The sequence below is a fragment of the Mesocricetus auratus genome, unplaced genomic scaffold, assembly GCF_017639785.1.
Source record: "Mesocricetus auratus isolate SY011 unplaced genomic scaffold, BCM_Maur_2.0 Super-Scaffold_100676, whole genome shotgun sequence".
Taxonomy (NCBI): domain Eukaryota; kingdom Metazoa; phylum Chordata; class Mammalia; order Rodentia; family Cricetidae; genus Mesocricetus; species Mesocricetus auratus.
Window position 1 is genome coordinate 70159208 of NW_024429266.1, and position 13998 is coordinate 70173205.

The 13998-nt window shown below is 51.3% G+C and overlaps 1 long non-coding RNA gene across 1 annotated transcript in view; it reads right to left on the bottom strand.

The window, feature by feature from the left end:
* LOC121137175 overlaps positions 1 to 13998 on the bottom strand; it is a 28331-nt gene that overhangs the window by 13794 nt on the left and 539 nt on the right. The window lies entirely within an intron of this gene.

Sequence of the window (13998 nt, forward strand, 5' to 3'; positions counted from 1 at the left end):
CCCAAAGGCCACTGGTACTACTGTGTCTGACTTTTCATGAGTTCTGGGAATTCAAACTCAGGTCACCAGGCTTGCACAGCAAGCCCTTTACTCACCAAGCCACCTCTCCAATCTCATGTGGGGACATGTTCAATGTCAAAATGTTCACCTACTATAAAATGTTCCAGTCCAAGCAACAACCATATCTGTTGTGTAAACGAACATGACCTTGACCCTGGCCATGAGTCAGTTGTTGTCTGCTCTTGCTCCTATGAGGTCCTATAACAGTGTCACCCACAGGTCTCTGGTGACTTAGGTTCTCATGCCCATTCTAGGACTATCAGTGCTGAAAGATTGAAGCCCCACTGTGAACCCATCTGAGCCAACGACTACAAGCTGTTATCCGTCCACTGCTGTGGCTCCCCTCAACAGCAAGCCCTTCATCTGCTATGGCCACAGGTAGAGGCTTCAGGGGCAGCAGTCCAAAGACAAGAAGGGGTCATCCTCCAGACTGTGAAAGTCAGCTCCAAGGTGTCTTCCCCTACTTCTGTGCTCCCATCCCCAATGGTGCTGCTGCTCAGGATTTATAGAGCCCGCCTACTAGGGAGATTGACAATCCCAGGCTCCAATAGTCATCTCCTCTGCCTCATTCCTTCTGGATTCAGTTCATGTTGTCATTATTTTTGTGGGTGCTGGGAAATGTCTATTTAAAAGAGTCATATTTGTGTGCTGGTGACGTGTAATTGTACATCTGTGTGAATGTGAGGGTCAGAGGTTGATGATGGTGTCTTCCTCAGTCTCTCTCCACATTAGCTTTGGAGACAGGATCTCTCACTGAAGCAAGAACTCACCAATTGTGCTTGACTGGCTGATGAGCCTGCTCCAGGGGTCCACTCGCCTCCTTTGTTTCCCTAGTGCTGGGGATGCAAGGCCATGCTGATGTACCCAGTCTTTTTACGTGGGTGCTTGGAATCAAACTCATGTCCTGCTGCCTCTATGGCAAGCACTTACTGACTGAGCCACCTTCCCAGACCAAACAGTGATATTTTAAAACATTTGGTTCAGGTACCACCTCCCCAGGAAGCCTTGGCATTTTGGGACAACTCAAGTGTCATCTCTTTCCTCCAAATGTTGGCCACATGCAGGATTTGTCTACAAGAGCAGAACATAGCAGTAGCCTGAGGCCATGGGTTCCCAGCCATAGCAATACCCTGGAGCCATGGGTTCAGGTCAGACATACCCACATTCCAGCCTCAGCCCTGTGTGTGCACAGCACACAGGTACTTAACCGGTCCATTTTATACAGTTAGTTTAATAATAGGAAACCTTCCTAACAACTCAATGATAGGTTTGGCAACAATCAAACGATGTGAGACATTGGGAAGCTGCAGTCACTGACATGGAGATGTGCGGAGCAAATGACAGCCATTGTAACTGACTATTTTAGCATGGGTGACTGCAAGGAGGGCGTGGCAGTTCTTCCTCTTGTTGTCACCTTAACAGGATTTTAAGCCACCATGGCAAGGCACCTCTAGGTATGTTTATGAGTGTGTTTCCAGAAGAGGGAGATTCATCTTAACGGGAGGAATTGCCCCATGGGGTGGGGTCCAGGACTGAGAAAGAGGGGAGAGTGAGCATCTATCCCCCTCTTCCTGACTGTGGATGCCCTGTGACCAGCTGCCTCATGCCTCTGCTGTCTATTTCCCTGCTGTGGCGGACTGCACCCTCCAGCTGTGAACCAAAATGAACCGTCCTTCCTTAAGCGGCTTTGGTAAGGTATTTTGTCCCAGCAAGGAGAAAAGTAACTTCCTGTCTTTTCTAGCACAGTCACCGCAGGAGACGAGGAAGCCGGTGACCTTGAGCAAGTCCTGATTTGGCCACTGATACATGATCTTCTAACACCTTCCAGGACCTCAATGTCTCTCTATCTGTAAGACAGGAAACGCATTACACCAAACCCCAGGCCTCTGCGTGTCTCTGGTGACCTGCTCTGGTTACCCCCCTGTCCTCGTGGGACAGTCCTGTGTACATGCCTATCCTGTTAGGTCACACATCTCCAGTTGAAAGGACAGCAGGCAAGAGCAGGGGCAGGGCTCTAGTCAGAGACAAGGCCAGGCTCTGCCTCTGAGGTCTGACGCCATTTTCTTCTTTCTCATAGCATGCCCTGACTCTTCTTCCCCAAGGCCACACTTCTTACAAGACCCCACCCCGAAGCTACAAGCTCCGGGCCTGGACATAGCTCAGCTGTAGAACGCTTGCCTAGCATTCATGAGGCCCTGAGCGCCACATGGACTATAGCGGTACACATCCGTAATCCTAGAACTTGGAAGGTGGGTAGATCAGGATTTTAAAGTCATCCTCAGCTACATAGCAAGTTCAAGACCAGCCTGGGCTAAAGAGAAGGAACAGCAACAGCAACAGGAGGAGGGACAGTTATCTCTGCTTCTTAGAGAACGGCAGCTTTGGGGATGTCTCAGGCGTCTGTCTGTGACACAGGGAGTGTGTTCTTTAGGAAACACTGGGCAAGATCTGAGTCATTCACACCACACTATGTGTGTGTTGTCTGCTCTGCTCTTTGGATATCTGATCCATAATCCCTTCCTCTGTGACATGGAGCTGAGCTCCCGGGGTCAGTAAAATAGTGGCTATGGCATCCCCTACAGCAGGCCATGCACCCTATGGGAACACTTTAAACAGAAACAACTACCATCTGAAGTTTGCATGGGGTGCCTAGGGCAGTGGCAGCAAGCAGAGTCCCCCAAAGGTCCCATCTGTTCCTCAGGAAGCAATGCAAGGGAGCCACATCCCCCATAGCATCAGACTTCATCTTTCTCCCTCCATAGGCTGAACGATGTATGCCCTGAGCTAAATGATCTATGCCCTGAGCTGAACGATGTATGCCCTGGGTCTCAAGCCCAGATCCGTGGCCAAGATTCCGGCAAGCATTCAAGATCAACAAGCCTCAGGTTTCCTGCTTGAGGTCACACTTGAACAACGTGTTCCCTCTTTCCAAAAAGGCGGGGGTGGGGGTGGGGCCACAGAACTCAGCACCACAGCCCTGGTACTTCTCCAACACTCTGCCCCCTCCCTGCCCTCTGCCCTCAGTTTCCACCTCCATGGACTCTGCCTGTCCACATGGATGAGCAACAAGCCCCACTCAGCCTGAAGAAACAGCATCTACACTCTGCAGAGCCAGCATCTAGCCCTGGGTAGCACCAGGCGCCACAGGACCACTGATGGCAACTGCTTTTCACCTCTGGCTGTTCTGGGGGTTGAAAGGCTGGCATGAACGAAGCCTGGTATTTGTGGCCGGGCTGTTATGCCCTGACATTGCCCCCAGCCCTCTGGTTAAAAGCTGCAGTTTACCCAACACAACCCTCTTAGAGCTGTTGATCCATGTGGGTTCCTGAGTCAGCTACAATCCCTTGTCAGCTTCCACATGCATCTCCCCAGGGAGGCCTCTCTGTGTCCATCTCCTCCCCTACGCCCTGCCTCCCTGCACCCACAAGCCACAGGTCTCTGTGGGACTTTGGAGTCAGGGCCATGTGGCTTACATCCTCAGAATCACATTTCTCCTGCCCCCACTCCCTCCTTACAGGGATGCCGAGAGCTGAGCTCGCCAACTGAGAGCCTCAGTGGGGTACTTACAGACTGAAGCTCACACTGGACCACCGCTGTGGTCAGAACCCTTCCAAAGCCATCAGTGGGGAAAGTGCCATGAGACCTCTGGCTTGCCCAATGGCCACATCTTGCCACCTCACCACCCATTCTGGTTCAAGTGTGAAATATCCTCTATAATCTTGAATATTAGGACACTTGGTGCCCAGATAGTGGCACTGAATGGGAAGGCTCTTTCTTGAACGCTGCTTGGAGAAAAGGGGGGTGAGCCTTGAGATCTGGTAGCCAGGCCCCCACTTCCTGTTCACTCTGGTTCCTGACTGCGGATGCAATGTGACCAGTCAGTCTCTGGCCGCCACGCCCTCCCCACTGTGATAGACTGTACCCTCAAACTGTGAGCCAGATAAGTCCTTCCTGCCTTAGGCTGCTCCTTGTTGTTTGACACCACAGAATGAGAAAGATAATATTTGAGAATACATAATAGATAATAATCCAATATAAAATAATGGCATAGGATACATAATGAGAACGATAACCAATGCCCAGAGGCTGTGCCACACTATCTCAACATGAGTTGCAGTGCGCTGTGTTCCTGTCCACCGGGATGCTTGCTTCTTCTCTGACTAACGGCCACCTATTTATCTCACAAGACTCAAGCTTCACCTCTAGGGAAATGTGCTACTTTTCTCCTCACTGGGGCCAAATGCTGGGCAAGAACTTAAGGGAAGGCAATAGGGGCTGACTATCACCCATAAGGCCTTTCCTCCTCCCATGAGGCCCTACCTCATAAAGGTCCCACACAGCCTCCTGAAACAGCACTGCCAGCCAGAACCAAGTGTCCAAACGTGGGAGTCTCAGGGAGTCATTTTGTATCTAAATGATACCAGGAAACTTCCTAGATAAAAAAAAAATCCCCCAGGCCAAGTGGGGCGTCTCCTTCAGGTCCCTCAGAGGCGCAGGCCTCTCTGTCCTATTGTGCCTACCATGTGCTTGTGTTCCCACCCCACCTACAGACAGGGCTCTCTGACGATAGGCCACCTGTCTCCATTGGTCTCGGGGGCTCAGCACAGTCTCAGAACATTACAGGACTGAAAAAAATGAACCGTTTATGGAATGGGTGGATGGGTGGACAGCTGAGCGGACAGATAGACGTAAATGGTAGATACCTGTAAATGGAGAAAGCTCCTGAATTTCCTTTCTCATTCAGTCAATACAAACTTTAAACAATAAGATGAAATTGAATTGCAAGGCCCCTAAGGGGAAGGGAATTACACACACACACACACACACACACACACACACACCTCTCTCCCAGATGCTGGCCTTGTTCACACAATCAGCATTTATTGCCAAAGGAGGAAGAATGCCCAGCAAAACAAAGACCATGGCTTTGTCTGCAAGAAGGCCAGCCTGGTGTATCATAAATCCTGAGGTGCAGTGGGCTCCCCACTGACCAGGTGGCTGGTACAGCGAAGAGGACCCTGAGCTGCTCTGCGTTGGGCACTCAAACTCTTAGGACTTGAAATCCTCCTCAACTCAACACTCTTATCCCATGAGAGATATGGACATGACTAAAGTTGCAAGCTGCCCCTGCAGCCCTGGCCTCTGACCTTGTCTAATCGAACCTTTGGGTGTGAGTTTGCATGTGTGCAGATGCCTTGAATGTGCAATTGCCTGCACACACGTGTGTGTCTCATGTTTGGTTGCCCAGGTGACTTGTATCTTTCATTTGAGAGAGGGTCTCGCTAGCCTGGAGCTCACTGAGTAGGCTAGGCTGGCTAGACATTGAGATCTGAGGATGCTCCTGTCTCCAGCTCCCTAGTACTGGGATTACAATATATGCCACCACACCCAGCTATTTTACATGGGTTCAGGGACAGAACTCAGTTCCCAGACCCTGTAAGGCAAGCATTTTATTGATGGAACAATCACCCCAGGCCTAAACCCAACCATAGCCTTATTCCGTGACTAACTCTGAGCTGTTCCAACATATATGAAGTTCCAGCCTGGGGTCAAATCTGAACCCAGACACTACACTTTTCCCATACAAGAGGCTCAAGAAATGACAGCCAAAAGCCCACATAACAAATTTGGGGAGAAGATGCTGGCAAAGGCAGAAGAGTTTCAAAGGGCAGCTTCCAGGGGCTGGAAAGATAAATGCAGCTTCAGCCTTACAAACATGAGGACCTGGGTTCAATCCCTAGAAACCCCACCAAAAATCCAGGTATATAAAACAGGCAGATCCCTGGGGCTCATTACCAACTGCTTTAACCTAATGGTTGAGTTTTTCCTCTGGCCCCCACATGCATACACGCACAGGTGTTTTATTTAAAGGTACCTGTCACCTATCACTAGTTCAGGGCACACGGGCTGTACAGTGCCTGTGGTCCCTGCTCGGAGCTGCTGCTAATGGCCTGGGGCATTGCAAAGAAGACTTGAAATGTGTTTCCCTAACCCAAGCTCCCAGATACCCTTCCTCCATATTCCTGGGTCAGCCTAGCCTCTCACTCCTTGAGTCCACCAATGGGAGCCAGGTACTACCCGCTTCAGGAGTCGGACTCTGCTTGGGACATCTGGAACTCTGGGGAGCACCATCTGGCACCATTCTGGTGCCCAAAGGATTCTGGGTGCACTGCTCCCACCTGGTCCTACTCCCCTGGGCTACAGGAGTGCTCTGATGTCACCCAGCAGGGCTTCAGATGGCTGGGTAGGAAAGTAGCTTGAGAGACTTGAAGAGCACTTGCTCTGGGGTTCGACATGGGCAGGGCAGAGCAGGAGAGAGGAGAGGGAGCAGAGAAGTGGTTGCTGAGTAGTATCTCCTGGAGGCAGGGAAGAAAGTCCATCCCCACCACACAGGCAGCTGTGGAGCTGGAGATAGATGACCCTGCAGAGCTGTCTCAGGTAGGAACCAGAGCCACATCTTTATACCTCCATACAGTCATCATTCAAGGTCCAAACATGCAGAAGACAAGCATCCATCCTCTGGCAGGAAGGAGGCCAAGTCTTGGCTAAGGGGATCTTAGCCATGATAATGCTTAGTCCCAGCAGCTGAGAACTAAGATGGACCAGGTTGCTCATTTCAGAATCCCCCAAAACGTTAACTACAAGAAGCAGCATGTCTGGAGGAGACAACACCAACCTTGGATCCAGTCTCAGTCAACCATGTCTATAACCAGGTTCGGGCAGCCAAGGATCCAGCTTCTTCAATCCTTCTTGCAGGAGGAGATACATAAGCTAAGGAATGGGGTACTGGCCCTGCCTGATGGGGAGCACTGCTCCAGGCTGAGACCCTAGGTATGGCTGGAGGCTTGGGGTACATACTGCAGCAAGGTTTGAATGGTGCACAGAGGTCAAATCACACTGTGCTACAAGACCAGGCAAGAGGAAGCTGGCCTTATTTACCCTCAGAAAGGGGACAGCATCCTTGTAATAAGGGTTCCTGTTAGTATGACACACATACCAGGCCAGGGCTACTCATACCAGGTCAGGGCTACTCTGAGCAGTTATCCAGATGAGTTCAATTAACCTAACACAGCATCATTGCTGGGCAAGCAGCAGCCCCATTTCACCGATGGGTTAGCTGAGGCCCCTAGAGGCTCAGTCAGTTGTCCAGTCCCCCAACTAGTAAGAGGCATCAGGCTGGCTTCAGAGCCTAGCCCAGGAACACCTGACTCTTCTGAGCCCCAGCCTGCTCCTCCCTGTGCCAACCTGTGAAGATGCTGTCAGCCTCAAGACTCCAAGGCCTTAAAGGCGGTTTGTCTTCCAGAGACAATGCAGCTGGCACCAAGCCCTGTGGTGGCGGCAGTAGGCCAGGGACATAGTTTGGCCCCAGAACATCACTGAGCAGTTGGCAGCACCTTCGAAACTGCAATTGGAGCAGCTAGGGGAGACAGGTGAGACACAGGGGCAAGGCTGTGTTGTACCGCACTCCCTGCCTCGTCTGCAAGCCCAAGCATTCCCCATGCAGTGCCTGGCCTGCACAGCAGCTTCAGCTATGATGACCTCCTTCCTCACCCCACAGGCACACTCTGGCTGCCGCTGCTCCAGCTCTCTACTCTTAAGCCTCATGGGTGCAGGAATCTCCCAAGACTGTTGAGCTCACTTTGCCCTGCCCATCAACTCCAACATGAGAGCTCATCATGAGGTTTCTTGCCTCTGAATGGGTACTCTGACACACACTTTTGGCCTAAAGGCCTTGCAGGAGACACGACGATTCCAGGGCTCTGTTGGGTGCTAGGCATATGGTTCAGCTCAATGGAACTTTGGCAAAAGTTGTTATAGCAAAGGCCTGGGTCCTTTCCATGTGCTGCAAAGCCTGGCATGAATGTCCTGGCTGAGGAGATGGCTCAGTCAATAACGTGCTTGTCTGGCAAGTGTGTGGCCCTCTGCTTAATCCCAAGAACCCACATAAGAGAAAAAAAGCTTTTGTGGTGGTGTACTTAACTCCCAGACTGGGGAGACAGAGACGGCTAGCTGGTCAGCCAAGTGAGTTTCAAACCAGTATTCTCAGAAACAAAACAAAAACATTAAGAAAGGTAGCATGGATGATACCTGGGGAGCAATAGCAGGGGTATCCTGTGGCCTCCATACTCAATTGCAAAGACATTCATATGTACCTGCATAACACAGACAGACAGAGAGAGAGAGAGAGAGAGAGAGAGAGAGAGAGAGAGAGAGAGAGAGAGAGAGAGAGAGAGAGAGAGAGAGAGAGGCAGATAGGAAAGTAGACATTGCCCACTGGAACACTCAGGGGCCAGCCTGACAGATACAGGCCCCTGAGGCTGCTTTGAGTAAGCTGCCTGTCATCCTACCCAGAGCTCCCACCACACAGTGAGGCCCACGCTGCAACCCGAAGGGGTCCTTCTCCAAGCTCATACACCAGCCCAGGAGGATTCCAATCCAGTTCTGCAACCCAGGTCCAGAAACATCACCATTGCAAATAGGAAGGGGACAAAATGATGTGGCTTGAACAAGACATGAGACATAGGTAGGTGATGTGACACAGAGGATGGGTCCCGAGAGAAAGGGTGACTCACCTGGTGGTTACAAAACAAACCTGGCACTGCCAGATGCTATCCCTGACTTGATTTTTATGTTCCTTTCTGCCCTCCACTCCCTGTGCCCTGCCTGGGGACATTCTGTTCTCACTGAACCGAGTGACTCCTGTGGAGCCAGGATCTTTGTGGACTGGGATTGTGAGCTCAGTTTGGAGCCTGGCTTTGTGTAGGATCCTGGACACAGGGCGGAAGCACTCGCCTGATCCCCCCTGTGAGTCACACCGATCCCCACTCTAGTTCAGTTAGGCTCAGCCTCGGGCTTCACCCCAGGCCTTCGTGAGGGGTGCTACCAACTCTGCAGTCGGGTCTCTTCCTCCCTCTCCGGGAGCCACACCAGAGCCTCCTCTGCCCACCCTGCACCCCACCAGTCCGTCCCTCCTGCCAACACCCTTAGAGGCTCAAAACAATGCAAATTAATTCCTTGTACCTCAACCAATTGCCCGGGGGGTGGGGCATGTTGCTGAGGTCCCATCTTAAAATGTCGTCAGTAGGGGACATGGCTCAGTTGGTAGAGTGTTTGCCTGACATATACAAAGTCCTAGGTTCAATCCCCAGTGCCACACAAAGGGTCATGATGTGCACACCTGTAGTCACACGAGAGAGAGAGGTAGAAGCACGAGGGGCAGGCTCACGGTCTTCCTTACTTATGTCGTGAGTTCAGGGTAAGCCTGGGCTGCGGGAGACTCTGCTTGAGAATACACGGGACACTAGGGAGATGCTTAGGTGGTTCAGGTACTTAACTACGCACGTAGGAGTTCCGATCTCTAGTACCCACATAACCCCAGTGCTAAGGGAAAGAGGGGTGCAGATACAGGCAGATCCCAGAGCTCGCTGGCCACTTTAGTCCAAATAGTGAGCTCCAGGTTTGGGGAGAGGACTTGTCTCAAAGTATAAGGTGAAGAGCAATTGAGAAAGAAACCTGACGTTGACTCCTGGCCTCCACACATACATGCATACATGCATGGATATAAGAAAATGAGACTAGAGAGATGGCTCAACAGCTAAGAATGTTTGTTCTTCTTCTAAAGGACCCAGGTTCAATTCCCAGAACCCATGTTAGGTGGTACACATCTGACTGTGTCCCAATTCTAGAGGATCCAGCATCCTGTGGACACACACACACACACACACACACACACACACACACACACACAGAATCCTATGGACACACAGAAAGAATACATGTGCACACAGAGGAGACACACACACAGAGACACAGAAAGAATCCTGTGTTCTCACACACACGAGATAGAGAGAGAGAGAGAGAGAGAGAGAGAGGGAGGGAGGGAGCAAGCACACACATATTAGTCTTATATATGATGTCCAGAAAACACCCCAAACCTTCAAGCTGGTCTATGGAGTCCTTTCTGGGCAGCTCCTTCCATGCCCTCTAGACGACCCCTCACTTCATGCCCTGAGGGGGATGGGTAAGCTCTTTTCAGATCTGAGGCTCATGGTGTGGGAGTATTACTCCACCCTCTGGGCTCTGCTACGTGAGGATGGCACCCAGAGGTGGCCAGGGAAAGGAGGTAAGTGTCACTGAGCCACCGCCGGGGAGTCCATTGGAGGCCCACACCTAAAGCCCACTCTCTTGAACCTTGAGACCATGCCTTTTCTCTCACCTGTGAATTGGGAGCAGATTCTGGGAGAGCCCAGTGTCCCTCTGAGGCTCTGAGAGGAAACATTCAGGGGAGAGCCAGGCAGCTGAGGGAGGGAGGTGGGCAGTCCGTCCCAGCCATCAGGTCTCAGTGTCAGACAGAATCACAGAAAGCGTAAGAGAGCACACAGGTATAAGACATGAGGGGAGGCCCAGCCTGGACACCCTGCGTGTATGTTGGGGGCCAAGCTGTGCATGAACGCAAGGGCAGGCGGTTCACCCCACGGTGCACATCCGTGGAGGTCAGAGGGGTAGGACCGGTGTCCTTCTGTATCACCCGCTTCCCCAACCTGGAGCCAGGCTGGAAGCTGGAGAAGGCCAGCCAGCCACTTGTGTCTGCCTCCCCCACCTGCCCCAGCACTGGAGTTACAGGGCCATGTGCACAGTCACACCTAGGGTTTACATGGGCGTTCTGGGGACTGGAACACAACTGTCACTCAATTAACACTCTTACCGAGTCTTCTCCCTAGCTCGGTCACTCTATTGAGCATCTTCTTGTCTGGGCTCTGCTCCGGGTGGCTGTACAAGCCAGGTAACAAAGAAGGCCTACATTCCGGGAGTGGCATCCTAATACCCATCCACAGGGCCAAAGACAGACAGAGGTGGAGAGACCTTCAACAGACAGAGGTGGAGAACCTTCGGCAGACAGAGGTGGCGAGGCCTCGGTGGGTCACTAGATTGCTGGAAGCCATTCACACTGTAAACTAAAGTTCTCAGAAAGAAAAGCCTCATGGGAAGTGGGGGCTGGGGACATGATTCAGAGTAACAGTGCTTGGTGCTCAGGCCTGAGGAGCTGGGTTCGGATCCCAAGCACCCATAGATACCAGGCAGAGTACAGGTGTACTCCCAGTACTGAGGAGGTAAAGTCAGGAGGATCTCTGGGGTTCAATGGCTGGCAAGGCCAGCCATCCTTAAATAGTGAGCTCCAGGTTCAGAGAGAGACCCTTCCTCAAAACAAAAAAAAAGTGGAGGAAGACACCCATTGTCAACCTCTGGTTGGCCTCCACATGTGGACACCCATATGTATACACACATGAACATACATGCATACACCACTGTGTGGCCCAGGTTAACCTGGAAACTCATGATCCTTCTGCCTCAGTGGCATGATTACAGGCTTAAGCCACCATATCTGTCTTCCTGGGATTGTTTTTATTAAAGATAACGGACAGACAGACCTATGAAGTCCAGACTCTGGGCAGATGCAGGAGCTCTTGGGATCAGGTGACCAAGAAAAAGAATCTGTAATCCAGGGATTCCTTATGGCGTCACAAAATCTAAGGAAGTGTCTGGGCCTGCCTGGGTCAGGAGTGAGGCATGGAGGGGTCTGCTGAACCCAAACCTGTGAAGAAGGGAGGGGTACATCAAATGCGGGTGTGGATAACATGCTCTCTCTCTCTCACACACACTCACACACACACACTCACACACACACACACACACACACACACACACACACACACACACACACTAAGTGAAGATAAGGACAGTAAAGGGTTATCTCTCCACACACCACCTTGAGGCCCCAGCTCCAGAGCTCTCAGGACCCATGGGAAGGGACAATGGAGAAACTACACCAGGCTTGGCCTGGAAGTGACTGCACAGTGTGTGGCAGAGACGAGGGAGGGAGGGAGGGAGGGGGGAGGGAGGGAGGGAGGGAGGGGGGAGGGAGCCTAGCACCCCATTCACACTTCTGCCAGGAAGAGAGGTGATAAGGCAGAATCACCCTAGGTCTCAGGACCTGCTCCCCAGCTGGACATGCCCCAGGGGCAGGTCCTTCTGCAGAGTGGCACGTGTGGCTTATTTCATCTACCCTCATCCTCTGCCAGGCTCCCCATTGTGCAGTGGAATTCACATGCAGAAAAGTACAAAACAGGGCCACAGCTCAGTGACTTAGCACAAAGCCACCCAGTCGCCGCCCAGTCCAGAAATAGATACCTTTGTGTTCCCGCCACGCCTTACCCCTCAAATGGCTCCTCCCTCCCAGAGGAAGCCGCCCTCATGACTTTGGGTAGCTTGCCCATTGACCTGGCATCACCATGACACCTTAGATATCCACTTTGTGGGCCTTCAGCTGTGGATAGAGTGACAGAGGACACCTGAAATCCTCCTCTGACCTCTGCAGACACACAGAGGCAGGCACCTGCACCCCTTATATGCAACAACGATAATAAAGATAATTTAAAATAAGTATTGTTTTTTAGACAGAATCTCACTATGTAGTCCTGGAAGGCTTGGAATTCTCTATGTAGGCCAGGCTGGCCTCCGACTCAGAGACCTGCCTGTCTCTATCTCCTGAGTACTGGGATTTAAAGGTGTCATCACGCTCAGCAATTAATGCATTTTTTTGTTGTTGTTGTTGTGTTTTCGAGAAAGGGTTTCTCTGTATTGTTTTGGAGGCTGTCCTGGAACTCTCTCTGTAGACCAGGCTGGCCTAAAACTCACGGAGATCCGCCTGCCCCTGCCTCCCGAGTTCTGGGATTAAAGGCGTGTGCCACCAATGCCCGGCTCAATTAATGCATTTTTAAAAATGAAACCCATGCCATTTTTGGTGTGACAGAAGCATCTTTCGCTACAATAAGAAGATTCTTGGGCCGGGCAGTGGTGGCGCATGCCTTTAATCCCAGCACTCGGGAGGCAGAGGCAGTCCGATCTCTGTGAGTTCGAGGCCGGCTGGACCAATAGCCTCCAAAACAATACAGAGAAACCCTGCCTCGTAAAAACCAAAAAAAAAAGATGATTCTTGGAGGCCTCCCAGATGGCCCATATGTTGATCACAAGGATGACCAGTCACAGTTTTGAACAGGCAATTTTCAGCCCCACCCCATCCTATAGCAGAGCAGAGCTAGAGACTGTGGCATTGTGGCAATGCCTCTATGAGACCCCTATAGAGAGTTGGTGTGCCTAGGGGTAGAGCTTGCCTAACACTCAGGGTCCTGGACTCTATCCTTAGTTCCTCCCCACAAATTCCTGAAGTGGGGGGGGCTCAGAGAATTCCCACGCTAGTGAACTTGTTCATATGCCACCCTCCCAGGGTAAGAGAAGCTCCTGGACTTTACACTCAGCCTGACAAATTTCATGGGCGTTTTCATGTGGCAGCCTATCTGTGTCATTCATCATGTCCTAATATAAAATAAACAGAGGCAGATGAGATGGCTCAGTGGCTAAAGGTGCCAGCTGCCAAGCCTGATGACCTGAGTTCAATCCCTGGGATAGGATGGAAAGCAAGAACTGCTTCCTGCAAGTTATACACAGAGAGAAACACACACAGACACACACAGACATATGCACACACAGACACACACATATACACACAGACATATGCGCACACAGACATATACACACAGAGACACACAGACATGGTACACACACATATACACACAGACACACAGACATATGCACACACAAACACACACATACACACAGACATATGCACACACAGACACACAGACATATGCACACACAGACATATGCACACACAGACACACACAGACATATGCACACACAGACACACACAGACATATACACACACAGACATATGCACACACAGACATATGTACACACAGACACACAGACATATACACAGACACATACAGACATATGCACACACAGACACACAGACATATACACACACAGACACACACAGACATACACACAGACACACACAGACATGCTTAGATGCACAGA